The sequence below is a fragment of the Rattus rattus genome, chromosome 9 (genome assembly GCF_011064425.1).
Source record: "Rattus rattus isolate New Zealand chromosome 9, Rrattus_CSIRO_v1, whole genome shotgun sequence".
Lineage (NCBI taxonomy): Eukaryota > Metazoa > Chordata > Mammalia > Rodentia > Muridae > Rattus > Rattus rattus.
In genome coordinates, this window is record NC_046162.1 from 38,309,654 (window position 1) to 38,335,706 (window position 26,053).

General features: G+C 41.9%; 1 pseudogene; it reads right to left on the bottom strand.

Moving 5' to 3' along the window:
* Positions 1 to 14,096: 14,096 nt before the first annotated feature.
* Positions 14,097 to 15,036, bottom strand: LOC116909313 (annotated as a pseudogene).
* Positions 15,037 to 26,053: the final 11,017 nt, after the last annotated feature.

The window sequence follows — 26,053 nt, forward strand, 5'->3', positions numbered from 1 at the left end:
TTTAGAGAAGGTACTAGTCCCCTGAAAATACCTGGGAAAAGCTTTGAACCCTAGAAACATCATAGCAATGGAACAGGTTCCACTGAGACCCTGGAGCAGGATTGAGTCCAAGAGAGAACCAAGGAAAACATTCAAGTCCAAGGAGGTCCTAAGGAAGACTTTAAGCCTTAATGAGAATCTAAGATAGACTTTAGATCCGAAGGAAAATCTCTGGGAAGCCATAGCCATGAGTGAGAAGGTTGGGAATGATTTCTTCCTCAGTGAGAATGTGGAAGACTGTTAGAAGCAGTGAAAAACCACAGTTTGGATTTGGTGAGGCCTTGGGTTTCCCTGAATACCATTTGAAAGCCTTGGGTCGCAGTAAGAACACCAGAAACTCTTCTATCCCAGGGAGGTATTGGAGAAGACTTTAAATGCTGTGTGATCCTGGGGACATTCTTAGACTGACAGAGAATCTAGGCAAAACCTTAGGTTCAACTTTGCAATATTGGAGGACTCAGATCGAACCCTGTCAAGGCCTGAGACCTTGTGTTTCTCAGGAAGGCCTAACATACCAGTGTCATCTTGCCAGAAGATCGCGACACACTGAGAATCTCTAAGATCCTTTCTATTCCAAAAAGAACCTAGGGAAGACAGGAGATCTCAATAACACTTTGAAGAAGGCCTTTAGCCACATGGAGATCTTTTGGAATGTTGGAGGTCATATTTCGAACATGAAGAAAGCCTTCATTCCCTGTGAAAATCTCGGGATGATTTTCCATGATTCCATGAGAAGTTGAGAAATATATCAGCCCAGTTGATACCCTGTGTATAGTAGGCTCGAGCGAGATGCTGTGCAAGGAATTAGGCCAGAGATACAACTTTGGAAAGCCAGAGGGGTAACCTGGGAACTCTTGTGGGCCTTGGGCCATAGGCTTCATTGTGTCTTTGGAGGGAGGTCTTAAAGCATAGGTAGTGTTCCCATTTAAATTATCCAGTCCTGCTTTTTGTATTGTGATGCTAATTCTGCCCCAGAGAGCAGACCACCAAGTACCCAGGTGATTTCATGGGAACCTTCTTCCTATTATATTAACCTGTCAATAAATCTAGAGCGTGTGATCGGAGACTAGAAGGGAAAGGTGAGACTGGAGGTTTGACGGTGGTAGCAGTTGGACAGAGGGAAGGGCAAAGAGCAAGGAGAGTGGACTGCAGAGGAGGAGCTGAGATTTACCTGATTGCATTGGATTCTATGTTCTACGTATGGTCTCATTGGCTTTGGAAATTAGAGCAACAAATTGGCTCCAAACCTGGGGATTAGAACCCAAGCAACTTGAGGGAAAATTCACTCCTCCCCATTATAGGCAAGTAGGGCTGGGCTGTAAAGTAGCCTCGGGGTGAAAATCAAACACCTAGTGGGTCTACAAGTTTCTATAGATCTACTGAGAACCTCCCTCCCTAAGCCCCATTCAGACCATGACATTAACCCATCTCTGAGCTCAGACTTAGCCCCAGCACCAATGTCACAACATAGTTGGGGTTCGTTGAGCCTAAAAGGACCAAGGACGCTGGGGCAGGTCTTCCTCTGAAGCATCAGAGCTTAGCATCAAGAGGTGAAAAAATGGTAGCCGACTTTGCAAAGGCTTCTCACGGGCACAGGAAGCTGATCAGGTGTCTCCACCAAAGCACGCCTTCCTGTGCTTGCTTTCCTTTATCTCCCATGTCTCAACAGGACACAGAACAGCCAGACCTGCTCTACAGACGGCTTGCACTGCACACCGCCCCAGATCACTGCACATGCTGCCAGCAGCCGTGCAAACAAACAGAGATGGCTCAGAAGGCTTGGGTCCTTCTCCAATTAGCTCGTGCCTGCATATAAATGATTTGGAGAGTAGTGCAGTGTTCTGAATGGAACGAGAGAGAGGGTGAGAGAAAGGCACTAGAACTCTGAATCAGGTAAGAAAATATAAAGACACACACACACACACACACACACACACACACACACACACACACACATTAATTTTAGTAACCTAGCCAATTTGAGCCAGCCCCAATCCCAATTTGGCCAGGCTCAAGTCCAATATGGCTCCCTACATCTCCCCCGTTTTTCTTCTATAAAAGACCATTAGGTGGAAGTAGTGGTCTGAGAGAGATCAGACATGCCTCACAGAGTGCCCAGTCGGCCATGTGATCCACTCTTAGTTAGGGCTGCACCCCAATGTCTAGGAATGAACTTATTCTGTAAACACACTGTTCTGGGCTATACGTGTGTGTTTATTGGTGGGGAGATTAACTGGGCAGAGGAGCATTTGATCGGCCTGTACGTTTAAACAGGGTGTAGCCACCTCTGTCTTAGGATCGACCTCTCGAACCCTAGCCTTATCCGTCATAGGATTACCTGGTCACCCTCAAGGCTCCGTGTCTTAGATTGGTCAAGGGTCAGAGGAAGTTGCCCGTCACTAAGTATGGCTACTTCGGGTCATCTTCTCATTCCTTTTACTTGAGCCCAGGAGGGAAAGAGTAGGGGCCAGGTGGTATTAATTTAGGAGAATGTGGAAGTTGAGCCTCTCCTGATATGTTGTGGGCACCTCATCTTGTTTGTCGTCTCTCTGGTTCTCCTCAGCTGTTCCGGTCTCCAAGCGATGATAATGTACTGAAACAGAATTTCTAGGCAAAGCAGAATCTATTTGTGATTTAATAAAGCGTGTAAGTCGTTGAAAGGCCCAAGGACTGAAGGAAATCAACAGAAGCAGGCCCACAAGGGGTTCTAAAATCGAAGGCAACAGGGTAGAGAGCCATGGGGATGTAGAGAACCAGTTTTTATACCAGGACTCTTGTTGTTCTCGTTCTCTCTTTCATTTTTCTAGGCTATCTCTCACTTTTCTTAGACTGTCTTCTACAAGTCCAGTCTTATCTACATACACACAGCATTCCTCTTTTAAGGCTGCACAAATTCCTCCTTGTTGTAGGAAGAGCAAATCAAGCCCTCTTCTATTTTGCAGTACTACTTCTGAAAGGGAGGCAATAGAATCTTTTAAATTGGCTAAGCCCTCTCTCAGTTCAGCTAGGTCCTGGTCAATTGCAGCACTGAGTAAATGATAGCGTTGTTGATTTTGTTGGGAGGTCACAAGAGAAGTGATGCCTGTGCCTGTCCCTGCCCCTGCTGTCCCAAGAGAACTGCGAGAGTGATGGCCAATATAGGCTCTCTCTTTTTTTTCGATGGGGTGCACCAGCATTTCTATCCCAAAAATCCAAGATATCTTGTGGCTCACGAATGTTGAGTCTGGGGAGTAATTGTACTAATACACAATAATCGTGCTGCTGCAAGAAATCAGATATTATTACATAGGTAGTCAGCCCTGATGAACATGCCAGATAGGTATGATTTGGGGCGAGCAGGTACTCATGTTTGTTAACAACCAAGGTATGGTTGCATATTTCTAACAGCTGGTGAGGAGGGAGCATATGTTCTCCCAAAATACAACTTTCCACCCCGGATCCCTTGGTGAGGGTAAATCCTAAAAAGTCTCCATCTTCCTCCAAGGGCACAGGAATGACTCCGGGGATCTGAATCAGGAGAGCTGAATCTTCATGCTCCCAGGATCAGCATGTCTCACAAGCCACTCAGGCAGCTGGCACACTCCTGTAGCATCCTGTAGGAAAAATACAAAGATTCCCTCTTCCCCATAAAAATACCTGGACAGGATCATGCCAATATGTGGATCTTTCTACTTCACCTAGGCAGAAGTATGCCTAGTTGTAGGGTGCCATAAACACTCAGAGTGTTCCTTGGCGTCCAAATTTTAAAATTGAAATAAAAAGAGCATTATTTAGCATACAGGGATAACTCCCCCTTTTATTTATTAAGATATTGTTAAAATATATACTTTGATTTTTATAACAAATTATTGTCTCCAGCATTATTGTTTTGGTGATATAAAGAATGAAATTTTTTGACTAATTGTTCCTATGTAAGGCCTATAGGTCCAGGCAGTCCAGTTTGAGTTCTTAAATGGCCTATGAAGGAACAGTACTTAGTGCTCTTAACCACTAAGCCATCTCTCCAGCCCCTCACCAGCTTTATTTACCTAAACATAAGGATTAATTAAAAATGCCAAATCCTGTAAACATGGTCCAGATTTAGCCTTACTTAGAAATCCCTGAGTTGGCAAGGTGAGGCTGGAAGTTGAGAGTAAGCAAATGGAGTCTTCTTCTTTCTGTGAGGGTGTGCTATCAACTCCATTACCATTTCCAAGGAGCTGGGTGTGAGTCTATGGTTTTGTTTAGTTGTCTGAGGCAGAGCACTGAAAGGACAGTGAGTTGTCAGACATTCACACTGAAATCATCACTCACTGATTTCATGTAGAAAACTTGCCTCTGATAAAGCACTAAATAATTGTAAAATTTGAGGGTTAGTAGTATCTAAAAAAAAGGAAAACTTTTTAATCAATTGTAAACCTTAAGCCACACAGTGGCTATCAGTATATGAATTGAAAGCTTGATTTTTTTTTTAACATTTTAAGAACAGTGGCTATAGCACGTAATTTAATAATCTGTGGTGAAGCAGGGGAGAATAAACAAGTGGTCCAATCATATATGTAGCATTTTTATTAGATGAACTGCCTATAAATACAGTAAGCACATTTTCTATGGGTTATATTGAAAGATTCCCGTTTGATATTAGTGCAGCCATTTCTTAAGAATGAGAATCTTTTAACTTGGCCCTTGTTTAGCCCCTAGATGTTAGACAATAGACCAGAAAGTACAGAAAACACATTCCTATCCACTCTCTAGGAAGCTGCCAGACCATAAGAACAGATGGTATAGAACATATTTACCTGCAGGGCAATTACAAGACAAGAAACATCTCTGGGAAGCTAACTGACCACTATAGAAGTGAGATGTCCTTGGTACTGAATGCAGCTATGCTGACATAGTTATAGCTTTGTCCTGGGAACTCCAGAAGAGAAACATATGCCAAGACAGATATCCTTGGTCCTTGTCCTGGGAATCCCAGGATAAGAAAACATATATCAAGTCAGACATCCTTGGTACTGAAATAGCTGCATTGATGTGGTTACCGCCTTATCCCAGGAATTCCAGGATGAGAAACATCTGCATAGTTATCCTTGGCACCAAAATAGCTGAGCTAATGAAACTGTGTAATCTTTAATGACCACTTAAGCTGTATATTTCTGTTGTTTGAGGCTCTTCACATCCCTCCTGCCTGAGGACCGTGTTGAGCCCTAATGCATTGGTATCTCAAAGTAAACCTCTTGTTTTTACATCAAGACTGAGTCCCTTATGTTCGTGGGGTGGTGAGTGTCCTCAGGACTGGAGCGAGAGTCTCCTCTGTCTGAGGGTCTTTCAGTATGTACAGATTTACAGTAAATACAAAAGCATGCAAAGAGTAAAAGTATCAATTTTGCCTGAAAGATTTGTATATGTAATAGGCCAAATATCAGTATTTGTAATAACCAATTTAATTGCTGTTTGGAATAAGGTATGTTTTACCAGGTTTCTTTTTAAAATACTTTCAAGACTCTAGCCTACAATTCTGTATTAACACAACTGAAGCTTTATCTCCAATGAGGATAACAAACAAAGGCCTAAGTCCTTTGGTAAGGTGAGGTACTTAGCCAAGTAACATATCCTTAGAAGCTTAAAATTAGTTTCAAATATTCTTTTCTGGAGTAGTGCAACAGCTACTCCTCAAATATTAAAGCTCATTTTGAGAGCAAAGGTTTGTAGTAAAAATTTCCATATACACTGAAAGATTTAAAGTTTTAACCTCTTACATTGAAGAAGTGACAAAATTACATAATATAAGGCTATTAGCCATTTTTTTGTAAAATTTTTAATGATATTGAAAGGAAAATTATACAGATTTAAGGTTTAAAAATATACAGTTAAAAGAATAAGTTTCAAAATTCAGACTCAGGGCTAAACACTGTGAAAAGCAAGTCCAGGCAGCCCCGCCCTGCCGCTAGGACTAACAGACCATAAAGATAAAGAAAAGAAATGCAGGAACCAGCCTGAGTTATCAGGACTGACTCAAACCATCTGGCAGAAGGGCACCTCCCCCAGCTTACTAAGAGTCACACCTTAACCAGATGTCCTTCAAACCCTGATAAGCCCCTAGCTTCTAAACCCTGTACGCTCCAGTCAGCACGTACTCTTCTGCTGTGCTGTAATCTCACTGCCATGTTTAAATGAGCCAATCACTTATAGCCGCGCCAGAAATTACCTAATTGTGTGTAACCGCGCCAAACCCCCTAGCCTTCCCTATATAAACCCCTGACTTTTGAGTTTCGGGGTCGACACCTCTGTCTCCTGCGTGGGATACGTGTCGGCCCGGAGATCCCCCGTAATAGATCTCTGTAATAAACCTCGCCTTTGCTTATTACATCCAAAATGGTCTCTCTGTGTCTGGGATCCACGATTTCCGAAGACTTGAGTAAGGGTCTCTCTTCGGGGATCTTTCATTTGGGGGCTCGTCCGGGATCGGTGTTTCCTGGGGCGCACCATCCTGAGACTCGAGCTAGGTTCTTTCAATATCACTTCATGGGCTCTGTAAAATTATAAGCAAGCTCACGAAATGAAAACTCCTCACAATCACCAGGATGTAAACAAATTGCATAAAAACAATCCTCTAAATCTATCTTGAAATGGCAGTTGGAGTAAACAAACAGGCTGTAATGCTCTCATAAGTTCTAAAACCTCATCAATCCTTTGTAAATCCTGTAACAATCTCTACCTGTTTGATTTTTTCTCAATTACAAATAAATGTGAGTTAGTCAAAGTAACACTGGCAATCCTTAATCACAATCCTTAAGTTCTCCTTGTAACACCAGAGCACAACCACAACTTTGGGAAGTCACCTGAGTTCTGAGTACATGACTAGGCAGCTGTCCTTGGGGCAGTAGAATTAGTATCAAAATACAGATAACTTCAGGGCAAACCACAACTTTGGAAAGCAAAACTCAACTTCCAACAAACAATCTAGTCTCCAAAATCTAGTCTCCAAGACACCGAGTCTATCCTTCATGCTATAAAGTTTGACTGCCAATTCCTACATATGAACGCATGATGGTGCGGTCTCCAATACCTCAACAAAGAGACATTGCCCTAAATTCTTTTAGAAACCTGATTTCTAGGATAAGAGTTCCATAAAAATATTATCTCAATTTAGACCTGTTTCCCAAGGTTGGCTCATGCCACATGTTGTCTAGAATGACTCCATCCAAATTACCAGTTTTATGTCAACTTTCTGTTACCGACATATAATTTTTTAACCATATCTAATAACTTAAAAGCCAATAATCCATGACCAAGGCATGCAGATCATATTTATACATTTAAAACCAGTCAGAAACAAAATTGAAGTGGCTATTTAGACCAAGCACCACTTTTACTTTTCTAGCTGTGATTTTAAGAGAAGCACCTTGTCACCTGCTAATAATAAGTCAGGGATTTTTCTAACAGAAACAGCCATCAGCTCCTGTACCATAGAAGCTGAGGAGCTGTTGGCGCCTTTAAGATCAGCTCCTGCAGACGCTCAGCCCCCGGGCAGCTTCTCCAGCTGATTTAGGCTCTTAGCTACAGGTGCAGGGCTCCAAAGGCCGATTGAAACTGTTTTTTATTCATTTGTTCCTTTTTTTTTTTGAAACGAGTTAAAACCAAATCAAGGTGTGAACGACCAGCAGATAAAGGTTTTACCATTTTTTCTTTTGAACATGAAACATAAAACAATTAAACAACGAGAAACAAAAACCACAGACATAAACTGACAGACATGGACAGCTTGGTGACAGACAATAGACATAGAGGGGAAAAACTAGATGGTGTCCCACCGAAGGGACCCAGATATCCTACCTATGGAACCCAGAACCAGAAATAAGCATTTCTCCAATAGGAGCCAGCAGAGAGGCAGGACATCTCCTGCCTTTCTTCTGTTCCCAGGAGAGCTCTGAAAGTTTTTCTCTTTCTCCAAAGCATCTGCGGAGAGTCCGGGAGGACTGTTTTTCCCAAACCCATTCTCTCTCATGTCTAGGGTGTAAACTATCTCTAATCAGAGTCCAAAGACTAAAACATAACTCTAAAAGAAAGCATACACAAAAACACCTTACCTTTACCTTGTCCCTTTTTTATTACAAGTTTTACTCATGCTAGTCCAAATCATCAAGGCCTTTTCTAGCCCATCTTACCCCAATACGTCCTTGCTTCAGCCCCGGCTTCTTCACCTTGAAACTCCTCTTATGCTAACTTGGCCTGAGCTGTGCTGTTGCCCATGCACAGCCTGTAGCTTGCTTGCTAGCAGGCCTGCACGCTTGTCACCCTCAGCCCCACACTTCCCTACTCTGTGTTGTCCCCCCCTTAGAGGCTGGGAGAAAAAGTAATTAAAGGAAGAGGCTGTGAGCCCCAGGGGATAAGGGGATGTTAAAGGGGAATGTCAAAGATACCACAAGTTACAGGATTGTTTTAAGGCTCCAGGAGACAAGGGGATGCCAAAAGGTTTTATGGCCCCCTGGTTCCTGGAACAGAGCTACTAAATCAGGAGAAGGGTCCGGTCCTCAGGTCCTCATTATTTTTATCTCTTGTCCTGTTAGGGTAAAAGTGTGTCAGAGTTGATGAAGCATCTCCATTTGAAACACATCTGGTTAGTCTTGGGCCGACTGGTTTCCTGGAATGCTCTTTGCAGGAACAATGGCTGAAAAGGCACAGTGGGGGCTTAAACAAACACCACAGGGGCAGAACAGTTCTCTTGCATTTTTAACAATCTGTCTCCCTGAGTCCTGTTGCTGAGTTTTGGGCTAATTTAAAACTCTATCTCTAATTCCCCTCTTCTAACTCGGCCTCAGAGGCAGGGTCTAGACCTGAGTCAGAGGGGTGGCGATAGTAGCGGCTTTTGGCCTCAGCCACCGCCACCGCCGTGTATGTTGTCCCTGGACTGAACCAGTTGCCCGCGACCCTCGAACACCCAGATGGCCCTCCCATCAGCCCGCTTCAGTCCAGCTTCCCCGCAGCGGCCTGGTGCCTATGGCACCGCGGTTGCCCCACAGCCCCCATGCCGGCTCAGAGGGCGCAGCACTTGGGAGGAGCCGCGCAGGGCGCTGATGCCGCAGGGCGCGCCAAGGAGCACCCCGAGCAGCAGAGTCCTTTTTTTTTTTTTTTAAACAGTCTAGTTGTCCAGAGTCAGAGAAAGGGGGTTATCAAGTCTGTCCCATCGTCAAAGTCACAAGTAACACAAAACAAAGACCTAAGACACACAGTAGCCAGCACAAAACACAAAGACACAAAGACACAGACGCGATCTCCTGAATCGGAACTGCCTAGGATCCTTTTCTATACAATAAGACATTTAAACACTTTCCAATCTTATTCCAACTATAGGAATTAATTTCTGGTCCTTCAATAATAAACCAAGGACAAGTTTCTGACACAAAGACAAAAAAAATTCGCTTAAAATTAACCAGGGGCACTTTTCATCAATAAAACAAAAGAACTTGATTAAATCCTTTTTCTTAACTCTTAATCCTCTCTCCCTGAGTGAGCCCTTGATCTCTCCTATGAAACAGTCCTCCTCAATCCATATCTTCCCCATGACAATGGGACGATAACTATTCGACCTGTCATTACCTCCCTCTCCAGCGACACACGAGCGATACGGCCTGAAGAGTCCTCGATTCCCACTGCAGCTTTCTTGTCTCTGTCATCCAGTAGTTGGCCGTGCTTCGGGTCCCTGTTCAGCGCCACTTGACCCATCCAGTGGGTCTAGTTATTCAGGCTTCCGAAGAGGCGATACCTGAGGTTCAAGGGGGGGAGAAAAGAAGGAGACCAAGCAAGGTTCTGTTGTCAAGGTCTCATTTATTGGGGTGAGTGTTACAGCTTATAAGGCATTCAGATAGGGGGAGTGCTCTTTGTGAAACACAAAGGAAGGAGGGACGAGGGTACACTGATAGCAGGAGGTGAAGAGGTCATGCGGTGGAGACACCGGGTATTTGCTCAGGAGACATCTGGTATTTGCTCGGGCTGAAGCATTCCGTGGCTGTTATCTTCTTGTGCCATAAATTCATGGGAAAGGCTTTTGATCAACAATCTCATGACTTTATGGCAGTCATTTTAGGGCTGAACATCTGTGGCATGCAACCAACAGTCACGTAGGCATTCTGAGCTATACAGTCACAAAACGGCCAGGCACAAATCCAATACAGCTCCCTACATAGGTGGGTGGGGAAGCACCCTCATGGAGGGAGAGGGGATGGGAGAAAGGGTGGATGTTGTATCAGGGGTTTGTGGAGGGTTGACCGGGAAATTGCATATCATTTCAGATGTAAACAATTGGAATGATTAATTTAAAAAAGAAAAAGAAAGATGAGGAGAAAACATTTCATGTTTCAAATTAATTTTCTTTTGTTTTATGTTGTTTATTGAGACAGAATTTCACAATGTAGCCTATGACCCAGAATCCATAATATAATCTAGGCTGGCCACAAACTCATCACTATAGATCTGTGATATTAGCCATTTCAAAATAAATTTCAAATTCTTCTGTACATTTTCATGTTTTAAAAGAGAAATAGAATTACTAAGGTGTGGACATACATAAAATTAATAAAAATAGAAGTACAAAAACTTGCAGTATTTTGGATACTTCTTTTATGAAATAGATATGACAGAAAGGGATAAAGAGTGAAATTCAATGACGTGCTGGATCCTGTGATTGCAGAAGGCCTTTCCCTTTTAATTAACCATTTTCCTGATTTAATATTGTATGTCACTCTGCATAAACATCCACTCAAATGTAGTAGAATTGTTTTTGTTAGCATCAAATAAAAATTTCCCTATTTGCAGCATCAGTACTGTGATATTGATATATATCAAAATCAAGGTCTCTGTGTCTCTGTCTCTGTCTCTCTGTCTCTCTGACTCTCGTCTCTCTCTGTCTCTCTCTGTCTGTCTCTGTCTCTGTCTCTGTCTCTCTCTCTCTCTCTGTCTCTCTCTCTCTCTCTCTCTCTCTCTCTGTCTCTCTGAAACAGGGTCCTCACATAGTCCCACTGTCCTGGAACTCACTATGTAGACAAAGCTGGCTGACATACTCACTGACCAGAAATCATGCACAGTAAACAAACAACAAGTAAGCAAATGTAAAATGGAACTAAGCAAAAGTTTGACAAAATTGCCAGATTAAAGAGAGACTTCAGAAAAAAGAAATGTGAGAATAGCAGGGATCAGGTAGAGATAGGTAATCGGAAGATCCTGATCAAAAGAAACCGGTCATTAGAGGCCCTCAGCAGACTCGTACTGGAAAAAGAGTGAGCAAAGCAGAAGACAGGGTGAGTGGTAGTGCAAAGCTGGGGCTCAGAGAGGAAGGACAACAGACAAAGGGTGAAGGCAGGAATACTACCAGATACATGACTGAATTCTACAAGGAAAGGAAGGAAGGAGTTGGGGAACTGCTTTTACAAATAATGTCTGAAAACAACAATCCACACATCTCAGAAGTCCTACCAACTTTAACCATAAAGAGTGTAAGAACTAGAAGTGGTAAATGTCTTTTGGGTCAAGCTGTACACATGGGCTCACAGTAGTGTGACAACACATATGAGACCTGTGTAAGCAGAAGCTACACACAATTAGCAGAGGAAGTGGCAATGGAGTTTCACTGGTAGCCTCTGGCTATAGAGCTGTTGGCAAGTGTTAGCCACCAGGAAAGGAAGAAATGGTTTTCATTAAGAATGTAGCAGCTTTAACTCAACCACAGTCCAGTTAAGGCCACACATCAGAGTATATATGGCAGCACAAGTTAAAATGGTGTGAAAGAAAGGAAGGAAAGGGAGAGGGAGGAAGGAAAGAGTGAAGGGTAGATGGAGGAAGGGAGGAAGGGAGGAAGGGAGGGTGAGTGAGAGACAGAGTGAAACAGAAAGAAACAAATAATGAAAAGATAAAAATAAAAGAAATGAATATTATCATTACAATTGAAAAAGAAAAATCTTAGAAATAAAACTACACAAGATCAGTAAAACCGAGTTACAGGCACTAACTTTAAAAGTTCTCTTCCATCTCTTGTATTCTGTTGGTGAAGCTTGTATCTACAGCTCCTTGTCTCTTCTTTTGGTTTTCTATATCCAGGGTTATTTCCATGTGTTCTTTCTTGATTGCTTCTATTTCCATTTTTAATTCCTTCAACTGTTTGTTTGTGTTTTCCTGGAATTTTTCAGGAAAACTTGTTCTCTAAGGGAGTTCTTCACGCCTTTCTTGAAGTCCTCCAATCAATGATCAAATCTGATTTTGAAAAATCTTTGCTTTTCTGTGTGTTTGGATATTCCATGTTTGTTTTGGTGGGAGAATTGGGTCCAATGCCATGTAATCAGATTATCTCTAGTGTTACTTTGTTCTGCTAATTCTGACAAGACTGTCCTCTCAAGCCTGTGGTCAGGAAAACCTGTTTTACTGTTTTCTTTCAATGGGGACAGAGTGTTCTGCTTTTGTGTGTGTAGTTTTGCCCCTCTACAGGTCTTCAGCTGTTCCTGTGGGCCTGTGTCTTTAGTTCACCAGGCAGGTCACTTGCAGCAGAAAAGTTGGTCTTACCTGTGGTCCCGAGGCTCAAGTTAGTTCGCGGGGTGCTGCCCACGGGCTCTCTGAGGTGGCAGCAACCGGGAAGATCTGCGCTGCCTCTTCCGGGAGCCTCCGTGCACCAGGGTTCCAGATGGCCTCCGGTGTTTCCTCTGAACAATGTGTAGAGAGCAGTGTCTGCCTCTCTGAAGGTTTAGCTCTCCTTCCCACGGATTTGGGTGCAGAGAACTGTTTATCCGGTCTGTTTTTCAGGTTCCGGTGTCTCAGGCAGGCTTGCCTCACCTGGGCCCTTCTCCCACGGGAGCCCAGAGGCCTTATACCTCTTGGGCCAGGGATGTGGGCAGGGTGGGCAGTGTTGGTGGTCTTCTTTCTGCAGCCTCAGGAGTTCCACCTGACCAGGCGGTAAGGTATCTCCAAATAAAAATTGAAACCTAACAAACTTTTTACTAAGTGAAAGATTCAGCACAACCAGGCCTGCATAGCAAGACTCTGTCTCATAAAAAACGACAAGAACAACAACAGCAGCAGCAGCAGCAGCAGCAGCAACAACAACAGCAACTAGAACAACAGCAGCAGCAAACAAGAACAAAAGAGTTGCTACACGAGAACACCAGTAGACATTGACAGAAACAGGAAAAGAGGACAGAGGGACTGAAAAGTCAACCTAGAACTTTAGAAGGCATAGATCATTTTAATTGAATCATCATATTTCCTGCTAAATGTTAGATGCTATATACTGCCCAGATATTAAGAATAATATCAGAAGTCCAAATGAGCTGCAGAGGGAGGGTTTCTGGAGCTCCAATCCCTCCCTTCTCAACACACCAAGTCTAATTTTCCCGTGAAAAGGACTCAGGCTCTGTGGTGAGAATGAATAGCTGTGGTTTCCCAGAGGTGTCCCAGATATTCCCATTTGGTTCCTGGCACTTGGCCAAGGACAGGGAGCATTGCAAAGAATGTCAGAAGCAGATAGGTCTCCAACATAGTGACAGCACAAGATGTTGTAAGCACAACTGAAGACCAGAACAGAGGATCTGCTGATGCCAACAAAATAGGAGCACACCTATTGTCCTGAAAATGTCGTAGGAGTATAGCTGCTACTGCTTGCCCAAGCAGAACCCAGTCTTCTATTGAACCCTCGTGAACATCAGGAAGAAAGGCATTCAGAATTATCCCAACTCAAAAACCACATCCCATCTGGAGCAGGAGTCAATTCCCCATTTTTAGACATCACCCAGTTTTGAGCCTACCATTACTCACTTTCCAGTGTTGTCCCATTGAAACACCTCACTCTTCTCCAAAAGTGTGCAACAGTGCACATGGTGCATTCTGCCAAGGCATTGACATGACAATTCAAATAACAACATTTGTTAAAGAGTTTTTCATTCTTTTATCTAAAGGGTTTGTATCCTGGACTACGTATCTGGTAAAGATAATTGATGCTTTTCTTATAAAAGGTAAGTGCTAAGTTTCAGATAATTGACAAAACATGAAGAATTCTTAGACAATAGTTCCCTCTGTGATGTTCAACACTTTCAACATTACTGCTTAGATGGAAATCTCATGGCGAGCACTTTCCTTAGAGCACCTTTCATGTCCCTGTTCCTTAGGCTGTAGATGAAAGGGTTCAGCATGGGGGTCACCACTGTGTACATCACAGCAGCTGCCATGTCCCTCCCTGCTAAGTGAGAGGATGATGGGTTGAAATACAGGGATATGATGGTGCCATAGAAAAGGCAGACCACAGCCAGGTGTGAACTGCAGGTGGAGAAGGCTTTCCATCCTCCCCTGGGGGATGAGACTCTCAGGACAGCACAGGTGATGTGGATGTAGGAGATGAGGATGCAGACAAATGGGGTGACCATGACCACAGCTCCCTCTGTATGAATCATCAGCTCATTGAGATTGTGTCTGAGCAGGAGAGTTTCAAGAGAGGAGTTGCATCACAGAAGAAGTAGGGAATGATGTTGTCTGCACAGAATGAGAGGGAGCCATGAGCAGTATGTGCAACAGACAATTCAGATTGGCTACCACCCATGACCCCATAATAAGAAGGGCACAGACCTGATGGGTCATCTCTATTGTGTACTGTAAAGGGTGGCATATGGCCACAAATCGGTCATAGGCCATCACAGCCAACAAAAAATTGTCCATGTCACTAAACACACAGAGAAAATACAGCTGGGTGAGACACCCAGGGAAGGAAATGGCCTGACTCTGGAGCATGTAGTTGGCCAGTACCTTGGGAACAGTAGTGGAGGAGAAGCAGATATCCACAAAGGACAGGTTGCTGAGGAAGAAGTACATGGGGGTGTGTAGGCGGGAGTCTGTGCTGATGGCCAGGATGATGAGCAGGTTTCCTAGGACAGTGGCCAGGTACATGGTGAGGAAGAGCAGGAAGAGGAGCTGCTGCTGCTGGGGCTGCCTGGAGAGTCCCAGGAGGAGGAACTCTGAGATGCTCGACTGATTGGTGCTGCTCATGAGTCTGAGCCCAGCTACAGAAAGGAGAAGCAGAGGTCAGAAGGCAGTGTTCAGGTTTGGATGGTACAATTAGGTTCACATTAATCCTGCATTAGAGTTTCTGAATTAAGATCCAGTCTAGGATCTTAATTTACACATACTCAATTTACAAATTTCAGATTTAGGTTGTATTGATTCCCCAGATTGACCCATTTAGTTTTATTAGATATAACATACAAGGATTCATGCACAGCACTCTTACCTGTATCTGATAACATTTCCAGGCTTCCTCCCACTCCTTAGAAGCTCAAAGGAAAAGAGAAGCAGCCAGTTTTTGTATTTATCTCAAGTTGCAACTGGTTGTCCTGTGACTCCTGCTGCTGCCCCCTCTATGGGAGAGAATGAACAGCACTTGATGCAGAAGAAACATCAGCATCTCTAATGCCCTGAAAATACCAGAACATGCCCCCTCTATTATTTTACCTTGGAGGTTTTGGGCAATTGTGTTCTTTATTCTAAGGATTGGAAAATCTTGGGATTATGGTTAGGTTCTGAGAAGTTAAAGAGTGGATGATCACTGCCCCACGACTCCATGTTAGAAGAATGAAGTCCCACTGGGAATAGAGTCCCTGAGTGTCTCATTAAAGACCAGCAGAAAGTAGATGTGTAAGCCTGCTCTTGGTCCCTCTTGTTCAACACAGGTAGAACATATCATGTAAGTTCACAGTCAGAACTTTGTGATGAAGCAATCTGTGTGAAGACCCAGAGAGAATTCCCTGAAACTGATCTAAGCTTTTAAGGTTGAAGAATCAGTTCTCATTCTTCTTCTCCTCTGCACAGAAAATGAAATCATGGCACTATCTGAGGGAAAGTTCTCTCTTTCTTACATTTGATTACTTACCACATAGGGCTTATGGCTCATCTATCTATAGGCTGCCCTGGGAGTAACTGACATTTCAGGGTCTGGTTCAATCCTGTGAAATACACAGTGTAATGTTCAGTGAGTGAAAAGGTAAATGGGGGAGTGTGTAGTTCTCCACGCCTGAAGGATACCTGTCCTCAGAAACCCACATCCTTGGGAATTGTGTCTTGCCAGCCCACAGTGAGGTGTGCAGTTCTGAAAATGTATAGACCCTGTGTGCAGCTCCAATAGCTTCCTTTGTACTCCCCATCCCTTTCCTAGATACAATTCATGACAGGACTTCTAAACCTAGCATGGGGACACCCTCAATGTGACTTGCCCTGTCCATGTACCTCCAGAAGCTTACAACCCGCTTCCACTTGATTTACAGACTAATAAGCAAAATTCTGAGATGACAATAAGAACTGCAAACATACAATAATAGTGGAAAGAAGTTGGGGAAAGTCCTACTAGCTCTTGAGTTCAAGATTTGGGGCACTTTTAATGATAAGCTAGATGAGGCCTTCCTTCCCAGTCAGTGTCAAACAGTAAAAGCCAATTCTTTCTCAGCTCAGCCTGGGAAGTTGTTGATAGAAGTGATAGCATGTTCTGGCTTACACCTCTCATCCAGACACACTGAAGTCCGAGGGAACAAGATTGCTGTCATGTTCCAGGCTAGCCTTACCTATCCATACCAGACCCAGTCTCATAAAAAGAAAAACAACACAAAGAAAAAGATACATTTGAGTCTGGAGAGATGCCTTAGAGATTTAGAGCACTTGTTGCTCTTGTGGAGGGACCAGGTTCCACCCCCCGCCCACAGGATCAAACAAACAAATAAAAAAGAAAATACGAATATGTTGTGGTTTGCCCTGGAGTTGTCTGTGTTTTGACACTAATTCTGCTGCCCCAAGGATGGCTGCTTAGTCACATACTCAGTGCTCAGGTGACTTCATCAAAACCTTTTCCCCATTTTAACTTGTAAAATAAGGGCAAGAGTCAGTGATTGGTCAGGTGGGGCAGAAGACGGGAAGAGAGGGGGTGGATCAAGGAGAGAGGAGGAAGGGAGTTGGAGTTGAAGCACATGGCATGGAGAAACCACAAGTTAAAAGTGATTTCACAGCTAGGGAATAGAGTAGCGTAGTGGTAGATTTGCCCAGTACATTCATATTGTACTCATATTAATTGAGTTGTGTTTTCTTTGCACAAGGTTATTCAGGTTGCAGAGGTTACTGCAACAAATTGGCACCCAACCTATCCATTTGAATTCAACTAACCTGAGATAAAGTTCACTCCTCTCTACCCCCAGAATTCGATGCTGACAGAGATCTGGGCTGGAGTACTGGTGGATTGATAGCTGGCTGGGTCTGAGGAGTCTACAGAGAACTACAGAGAGGCTCCCTCCCCCAAACCCCAGACAGAGAGCTACAGCCAGGGGCAGCACCAAGAATCTCAGGGAGGGATAGGAGAACCTGGAGCACAACTGCCTGTGAGGTAGTTTTCTGGCCGGCACATTGAAGAGGTTGCCTGAGATCAGCACACAAGCAAGCACTGCCAGTGGCAACCCAAAGAAGCCCCTCTCTCAGATTTAAGAATTTGAGAGGACTGCACTGTTCTGAGTCCCAACATCAGAGGGAGAGAAAGGTACAAAGGGCTCCAGACCAGGTATTACTTTGATATAAAGAGAGATACATATCCTTTTGTTACTTAAAGATGAGAAACACAATGATTATCTTTTGAACTTTATGGAGTGATATTTTGAATGGTCTGACAGGGATGGATTTTGAGGAAATAGACACCTTATCATTTACTGGTACTGCAATATTTATTCTCTTGATTTACTATGTCTTCTCAAAAGACAGGGCTCTAGATAGCAAGTTCCTTGCTTTACAGAAGAAATTACAAGTAACACTAGAGCAAAATTTTCTCAAGTTCATAGAGGAGTTTGAACAACAGAGGGATAAGCTTAAGACTTGGCAGCATGGCATAGAGGAAACATTAGAACTAAAGGTGCAGGAATTCATAGGTCAAAATAAGCAGCAGAAAGAAGAGAATGAAGGATGGACACAGGAGCTGGAAGAGATGCTAGGGAAAAGAATTCGACAACGCACAGATCAGATTGAACAGCAAGGAGATAGAGATAAAATTTGGAAGCAAAGTCTAGAGGATAATTTACTAAAGCTAGCAAATCAAAACAAGGCAGATGCTGCAATATCAGAATTACAACATGAAGAGAAGCTAAGATTATGGAAGCAGAGCTTAGAACAGAAAATACAGGAAATTATGGAGCAGCATGAACAACAGAAAGAGAAATCTAAGACTTGGCAATGTGGCCAAGGAAACACTAGAAAGCACAGGAAAGTATAGATCAGAATAAGAGACAGAAAGATGAAAAAGAAGGTGGGAGGCAGGAGCTGGAAAAGACGTTAGAACAAAACATGCAGCAGCTCACCAATCAGACTGAGCAGCCAAAAGAAAATAATGAGGTTTGGAAGCAAGACTTACAGAATAACTTCTTAAAATTAATCATTCAAAAATAATGGACAGCATACTATCATATGTGCAATATAGAGAAAAATTTAAAGTGTGGAGGCAGAATCTTGAACAGAGAACACAGGAACTCAAGGAACAAGAAGAGCAGCAAAAGAAGAGATATGAAGCATGGGCACAGACCTTAAGGGAGGAATTTAAAATTTCAATTAAGGAAAATACTAAGGTGGAGATAGAAGACAGAATTAGAGAAAGCTGACCTAAGGTTAGTAGAAAACAAATTTTAGTCTGTCCGATTAGTGTACAACAAAGACCTCCAGATGATGATCTTCTATAGGGTTAAGAAGAATTTGAATGGCAACCCATGGATGTGTTAGAACTCAGGAAATTTAAGGAAAGTGTAACTAATTTTGGAATGCATTCACCATTTGTAAAACAAATCCTGATTTCTTGGGCTATTAAAAATAGAATAATCCCCCAAGACTGGAAAGATATAGCAAGAGCAAAACTAGAGACTGCTGCAAATTTACAATGGATCTCATGGTGGAGAGAAGAGGTGAGGGAGTTAGCACGATGAAATAGAGTCAGGGGCAGAGAGATTTCCACAGATCAACTGCTTCCTTCCTAATAAAAATTTTAAATTGTCAGGGAACATTATCAAAGACAGTTATAGACTATCCAAGCTGTCCATAAACATAATACAGTAGAGGCTGACAATTTAGTTCTACCCCAAGGAACCACAGCTGCTAAGACAGTAACAGCCTTGATCAATGGTCTATGATAAAAGAAAAACTACAGGCATTAGAACAGGTAGTCCAGGAGCAGCTGGAGGCTCAGCATATAGAGGAGTTCACCAGTCCTTGGAATTCTCCAGTATTTGTCATTAAAAAAAAGGTCTGGCAAATGGAGGATGTTGACAGATCTCAGAGCGATTAGTAAGATTATTCAATCAATGGATTCCCTGCAGCCTGGGATCCCACTGCCTTCTCTGTTGCCTAAGGAATGGCCTATCATGGTGATTGACCTGAAAGATTTTTTTTTCACAATTCCTCTACATGAAGGCAATAGGGAAAGGTTTGCTTTCTCAATACCTACCTTCAATAGAGATCACCCAATAAAAAGATATCAATGGAAAGTCCTGCCACAGGAATGTTAAATAGCCCTACCTTGTGTCAATATTTTGTACAACAGTCATTGGAGATCATTTGCAAACAATTTCCCCAATCTATTATTTATCATTACATGGATGACATTCTTTTGGCTGAGCCAGATATAAATATCCTGGAAAGAATGTTTGCTGAAGTTTAAAAAAAAAAACCTTGCCTTGCTGGGGATTGCAAATTGCTTCTGAAAAAATGTAAAGAGGGGATTCTATGACTCATGTAGGGTATAAAGTCTACAAAGGGTTAGGCCACAAAAGGTGTAAACTAGAAGAAACCAATTAAGGAGCCTTAATGATTTTCAGAAGCTACTGGGAGATATTAACTGGCTGAGGCCTACGATTGGCTTGACCACTCAAGAGCTAGGCAATTTATTTCACACCTTACAAGGTGGCAAAGACTTAAATAGCCCAAGGAAACTATCAGCTGTGGCTGAGAAAGTGCTAGCTTTGGTAGAAAGGAAATTGCAGGATACACATCTAGATCGTATTGATCCAAAGATGGCCTGCATCTTAATCATCTTACCCTCTACTCATTCCCCTACAGGAATTCTCATGCAGAGAGATTATATCTTAGAATGGATATTTTTAGCACATAAACAGAGTAAGAAACTAGAAACCTACATTGAGAAGGTTTCTGAATTGATACTAAAAGGAAAAATGAGACTTCAACAATTAGTCGAAATGGATCCAGCTGAAATTGGGTACCTTTTACTAACACAGAAATTGCCTCTTTATGGGCACAAGAAGAACATTGGCAAAGAGAATGCAGTAACTTCTTGGGACAGATTAACAACAGATACCTTAAAAGCAAGAGACTTCAGTTCATAAAAAGAACTAATTGACTTCTTCTTCATATCATAAAGGGAACTCCAGTATGTAAAGACCCTACATTTTACACTGATGCCAGGAAGTCAGGAAAGGCAGGATATAAAACAGAAGATGTAAGTAAGGTGGCTGAGAGTTCCTATAAGTCAGTTCAAAATTCTGGATTATATGTGATACTCATGGTGTTATCCGATTTTCAAGAGTCTCTTAATATAGTAACTGACTCTCAATATGCAGAAAGGGTTGTTTTACACAGAGACTGCTGAACTTATTCAGGATGATTCTGAATTGACTTCACTATTTACTCAGCTACAACAAATGATCAGAAATAAGAGTTACCCAATATGTATGTGTATATATTCCATAAAAAACACCAGGTTAATAGTAGAGGTTTAAAGAAAGAATTCTCTATCACTTGGCAACAAGCCAAGGAGATTGTGAGGCAATGTCCTACTTGCTCATTATATAACCAAACACCACTGCCCATAGGCACTAACCCTAAGGGTGTCCAAAGAAATGGGTACACGGCAGATGGATGTCTTCCATTTTGCATTTCAGTTTGGTAAACTGAAATATGTGCACTATAGACACATATTCAGGATTCAATGGGCAACTGCCTTAGCTTCAGAAAAGGCTGATTCTGTAATTAGACATTTGTTAGACATCACGGCCACTGTGGGACTACCCATACAAATTAAAATGGAGAACGGTCCAACATATATCTCTAATAAAATGAAACAGTTTTTTGAATATAAAACTATATATATCTATCTATATCTATATCTATCTATCTATCTATCTATCTATCTATCTATCTATCTATCTATCTATCTATCTATCTATAATAAAACATGTTACAGGCATATCACACAATCCTACAGGATAAGCGGTTGTGGAGAGATCTAATAGAACTCATAAACCTGATAAACAATTTCAGTAAAGTCGCTGGATGTAAAATTAACTCAAACAAACCAGTAGCCTTCCTATACTCAGAGGATAAGCAGGCCGACAAAGAAACTTGAGAAAGGACACCCTTCTCAATAGCCAGAAATAATATAAAATACCTTGTGTGACTCTAACAAAGCAAGGGAAAGATTTGAACACACATAGCAGCACACAAGAATAAATTCGTGGACATTGCACACACACACACGTGCTCTCACAACATATCTATACAGTTTTATTCATTACTAAAACTTAAAGAAGAGGAATATCAGAAATTCTGAGGAGCAAAAGATAGACTCATGACCTGCTTCAGAATAAGTTTATAGGCTGAGTGAAGTCGCCTAATGCCTGTTTGTATTTGTGTAATTCTCATCAGGGAGACTGAGGAAGGATGATCTAGAGGCCAAGGCCAGCCTGGGCTACACACACACACACACACACACACACACACACACACACACACACACACACACCACTTGGAAGAATTTTTCACAGAGTTAGAACACATAACAAGAATGACCTCAGGTACTATTCTTTGTAAAGATGTTATCAATCTTAATGGATTTTTAATTTTTTAAAAAATTTTTATTTGTATAAGTGTGTAGGAGGTCTTCGTGTTCACACATAAGACTAAGGGAACCATAAAAGCTAAACTTACAGGGATATCTATTCAAAAGGAGAGCTGTTTTCCTCCCAGAAAGATGAGAGAGGATGTGGCTAATAGCCTTGACTCCCGCTATGGCCAGGCCAGAGTTGTCACCCATATCCTTATCTTGAACTTGTCTCAATCTATAGCACCAACCTCATCTGTTTTGTTTTTGTTGTTTTTTACTTTTTTTTAATTTATTTTTTATTAGATATATTTCTTTATTTACATTTTAAATGTTATTCCCTTTCCCAGTTTCCTGTCCATAAACCCCCCTCCCTTCCCCCTCCCCCATATGGGTGGTTCCCCCATCCACCCCGCTTACCACCCCACCCTGACCTTTCCCTGCACTGGGAGTCCAACCTTGGCAGGACCAAGGGCTTCCCCTTCCACTGGTGCCCCAACAAGTCTATTTTCTGCTACATATGCAGGTGGAGCCATGTGCAGGTCAGTCCATGCATAGTCTTTGGGTAGTGGTTTAGTCCCTGGAAGCTCTGGTTGGTTGGTGTTATTGTTCTTATGGGGTAGAAAGTCCCTTTAGCTCTTTCAATCCTTTCTCTAATTTCCCCAAAGGGGATGCTGTTCTCAGTTCAGTGGATTACTGCTAGCATTCACCTCTGTATTTGACATGCTCTGGATGTGTCTCTTAGGACAAATCTATATCCAGTCTCTTTCAGCATACACTTTTTAGCTTCATCAATCTTATCAAATTTTGGTGGCTGTATATAGCTGGGCCACATGTGCGGCAGGCTCTGAATGGCCGTTCCTTCAGTCTCTGCTCTAAACTTAGCCTTCATATCCCCTCTTATGAATATTTTTGTTTCCCCTTTTAGGAAGGAGTGGAAGCATCCAAATTTTGGTCTTCCTTCTTCTTGAGCTTCCTGTGGTCTGTGAATTGCATCTTGGGCATTTTAAGCATTTGGGCTAATATGCACTTATCAACGTGTGCAAATCAAGTGTGTTTTTCTGTGATTGGGTTACCTCACTAAGGATGATATTTTCTAATTCCATCCATTTGCCTATGAATTTCATAAAGTCATTGTTTTTGAGAGCTGAGTAGTACTCCTTTGTGGAGATGTACCACATTTTCTGTATCCATTCCTCTGTTGAAGGGCATCTGGGTTCTTTCCAGCTTCTGGCTATTATAAATAAGGCTGCTATGAACATAGTGGAGCATGTGTCTTTGTTATATGTTGGGGCATCTTTTGGGTATATGCCCAAGAGAGGTATGGCTGGGTCCTCAGGTAGTTCAATGTCCAATTTTCTGAGGAACCTCCAGACTGATTTCCAGAATGGTTGTAGCAGTCTGCAATCCCACCAACAATGGAGGAGTGTTCCTCTTTCTCCACATCCTCGCCAGCATTTGCTGTCAACTGAGTTTTTGATCTTAGCCATTCTCACTGGTGTGAGGTGAAATCTCAGGGTTGTTTTGATTTGCATTTCCCTTATGACTAAAGATGTTGAACATTTCTTTAGGTGTTTCTCAGCCATTCAGCATTCCTCAGCTGTGAATTCTTTGTTTAGCTCTGAACCCCATTTTTAATAGGGTTATTTGTCTCCCCGCAGTCTAACTTCTTGAGTTCTTTGTATATTTTGGATATGAGCCCTCTATCAGTTGTAGGATTTGTAAAGATCTTTTCCCAATCTGTTGGTTGCTGTTTTGTTCTACCAACAGTAACCTTTGCCTTACAAAAGCTTTGCAGTTTTATGAGATCCCATTTGTTGATTCTTGATCTTAGAGCATAAGCCATTGGTGTTTTGTTCAGGAAATTTCCTCGAGTGCCCATGTGTTCGAGATGCTTCCCCACTTTTTCTTCTATTAGTTTGAGTGTATCTGGTTTGATGTGGAGGTCCTTGATCCATTTGGACTTAAGCTTTGTACAGGGTGATAAGCATGGATCAATCTGCATTCTTCTACATGCTGACCTCCAGTTGAACCAGCACCATTTGCTGAAAATGCTATCTTTTTTGCATTGGATGGTTTTGGCTCTTTTGTCAAAAATCAAGTGACCATAGGTATGTGGGTTCATTTCTGGGTCTTCAATTCTATTCCATTGGTCTATCTGTCTGTCTCTGTACCAATACCATGCAGTTTTTATCACTATTGCTCTGAAATACTGCTTGAGTTCAGGGATAGTGATTCCCTGGGAAGTCCTTTTATTGTTGAGGATAGTTTTATCTATCCTAGGTTTTTTTTGTTATTCCAGATGAATTTGGAAATTGTTCTGTTTAACTCTGTGAAGAATTGGATTGGTATTTTGATGGGGATTGCATTGAATCTGTAGATCGCTTTTGGTAAAATGGCCATTTTTACTATATTAATCCTGCCAATCCATGAGCATGGGAGATCTTTCCATCTTCTGAGATCTTCTTCAATTTCTTTCTTCAGAGGCCTGAAGTTCTTATCATACAGATCTTTCACTTGCTTGGTTAAAGTCACACCAAGGTATTTTATATTATTTGGGACTATTATGAAGGGTGTCGTTTCTGTAATTTCTTTCTCGGCTTGTTTCTCTTTTGTGTAGATGAAGGCTACTGATTTGCGTTAATTTTATACCCAGCCACTTTGCTGAAGGTGTTTATCAGGTTTAGTAGTTCTCTGGTGGAACTTTTGGGATCACTTAAATATACTCTCATATCATCTGCAAATAGTGATATTTTGACTTCTTCTTTTCCAATCTGTATCCCTTTAATCTCCTTTTGTTGTCTGATTGCTCTGGCTAGAACTTCAAGAACTATATTGAATAAGTAGGGAGAGAGTGGGCAGCCTTTTCTAGTCCCTGATTTTAGTGGGATTGCTTCAAGTTTCTCTCCATTTAGTTTACTGTTAGCTACTGGTTTGCTGTATATGGCTTTTAGTATGTTTAGGTATGGGCCTTGAATTCCTATTCTTTCCAGGACTTTTATCATGAAGAGTTTGTAAAAACATCTTCCCAGAGACTGTATTGAGGAGAAATTTACACCAATTTCCCTCATGAATATCGATGCAAATACTCAAAAAGTTCTCAAAAACCGAATCAAAGAAAACATCAAAATGATCATTCACCACCATCAAGTAGGCTTCATCCCAGGGATGCAGAGATGGTTCAATATATAGAAATCCATCAACACAATCCACTATATAAACAAACTCAAAAAAACTCGTGATCATCTCATTAGGTAATGAGAAACAATTTGATGAACTTCAACACCTCTTCCCGATAATAGTCTTGGAAAGATCAGGGATTCAAGGCCCATACATAAACATAGTAAAGGTAATAAACAACAACCTAGTAGTGAACATCAAACTAAGTGGAGAGAAAGTTGAAGCAACCCCACTAAAATTAGGGACTAAACAAGGCTGCCCACTCTCTCCCCACCTGTTCAATATAATACTCAAAGTCCTAGACAGAGCAATCAGACAACAAAAAGAGGTCAAAGGTACAACTTAGAAAGGCAGAAGTCAAGATATCACTAATTGCACATGATAGGACAGTATACTTAAGTGACCCCAAAATTCCACCAGACAACTCATAAACCTGATAAACAATTTCAGTAAAGTGGCTGGATGTAAACTTAACTCAAACAAACCAGTAGCCTTCCTATACTCAAAGGATAAGCAGGCCGACAAAGAAACTTGAGAAAGGACACCCTTCTCAATAGCCAGAAATAATATAAAATGCCTTGTGTGACTCTAACAAAGCAAGGGAAAGATTTGTATGACAAGAACTTCAAGTCTCTGAAGAAAGAAATCAAAGATAATCTTAGAAAGATTTCCCATGCTCATGGATTAGCATGATTCATACAGTAAAAATGGTGATCTTGCCAAAAGCAATCTATGGATTCAGTGCAATCTTCATCAAAATTTTAACTTAATTCTTCATAGAGTTAGAAAGACCAATTTGCAAATTCATTTGGAATACAAAAAACACAGGATAGTGAAAACTATTCTCAACAATAAAAGAACTTCTCAGGGAATTGCAATCCCTGACCTCAAGATGTTTTACAGAGTAGTAGTGATAAAAACTATATGGTATTGGTACAGAGACAGGCAGTTAGATAAGATTAGTGACAGAACTGAAGACTGAGA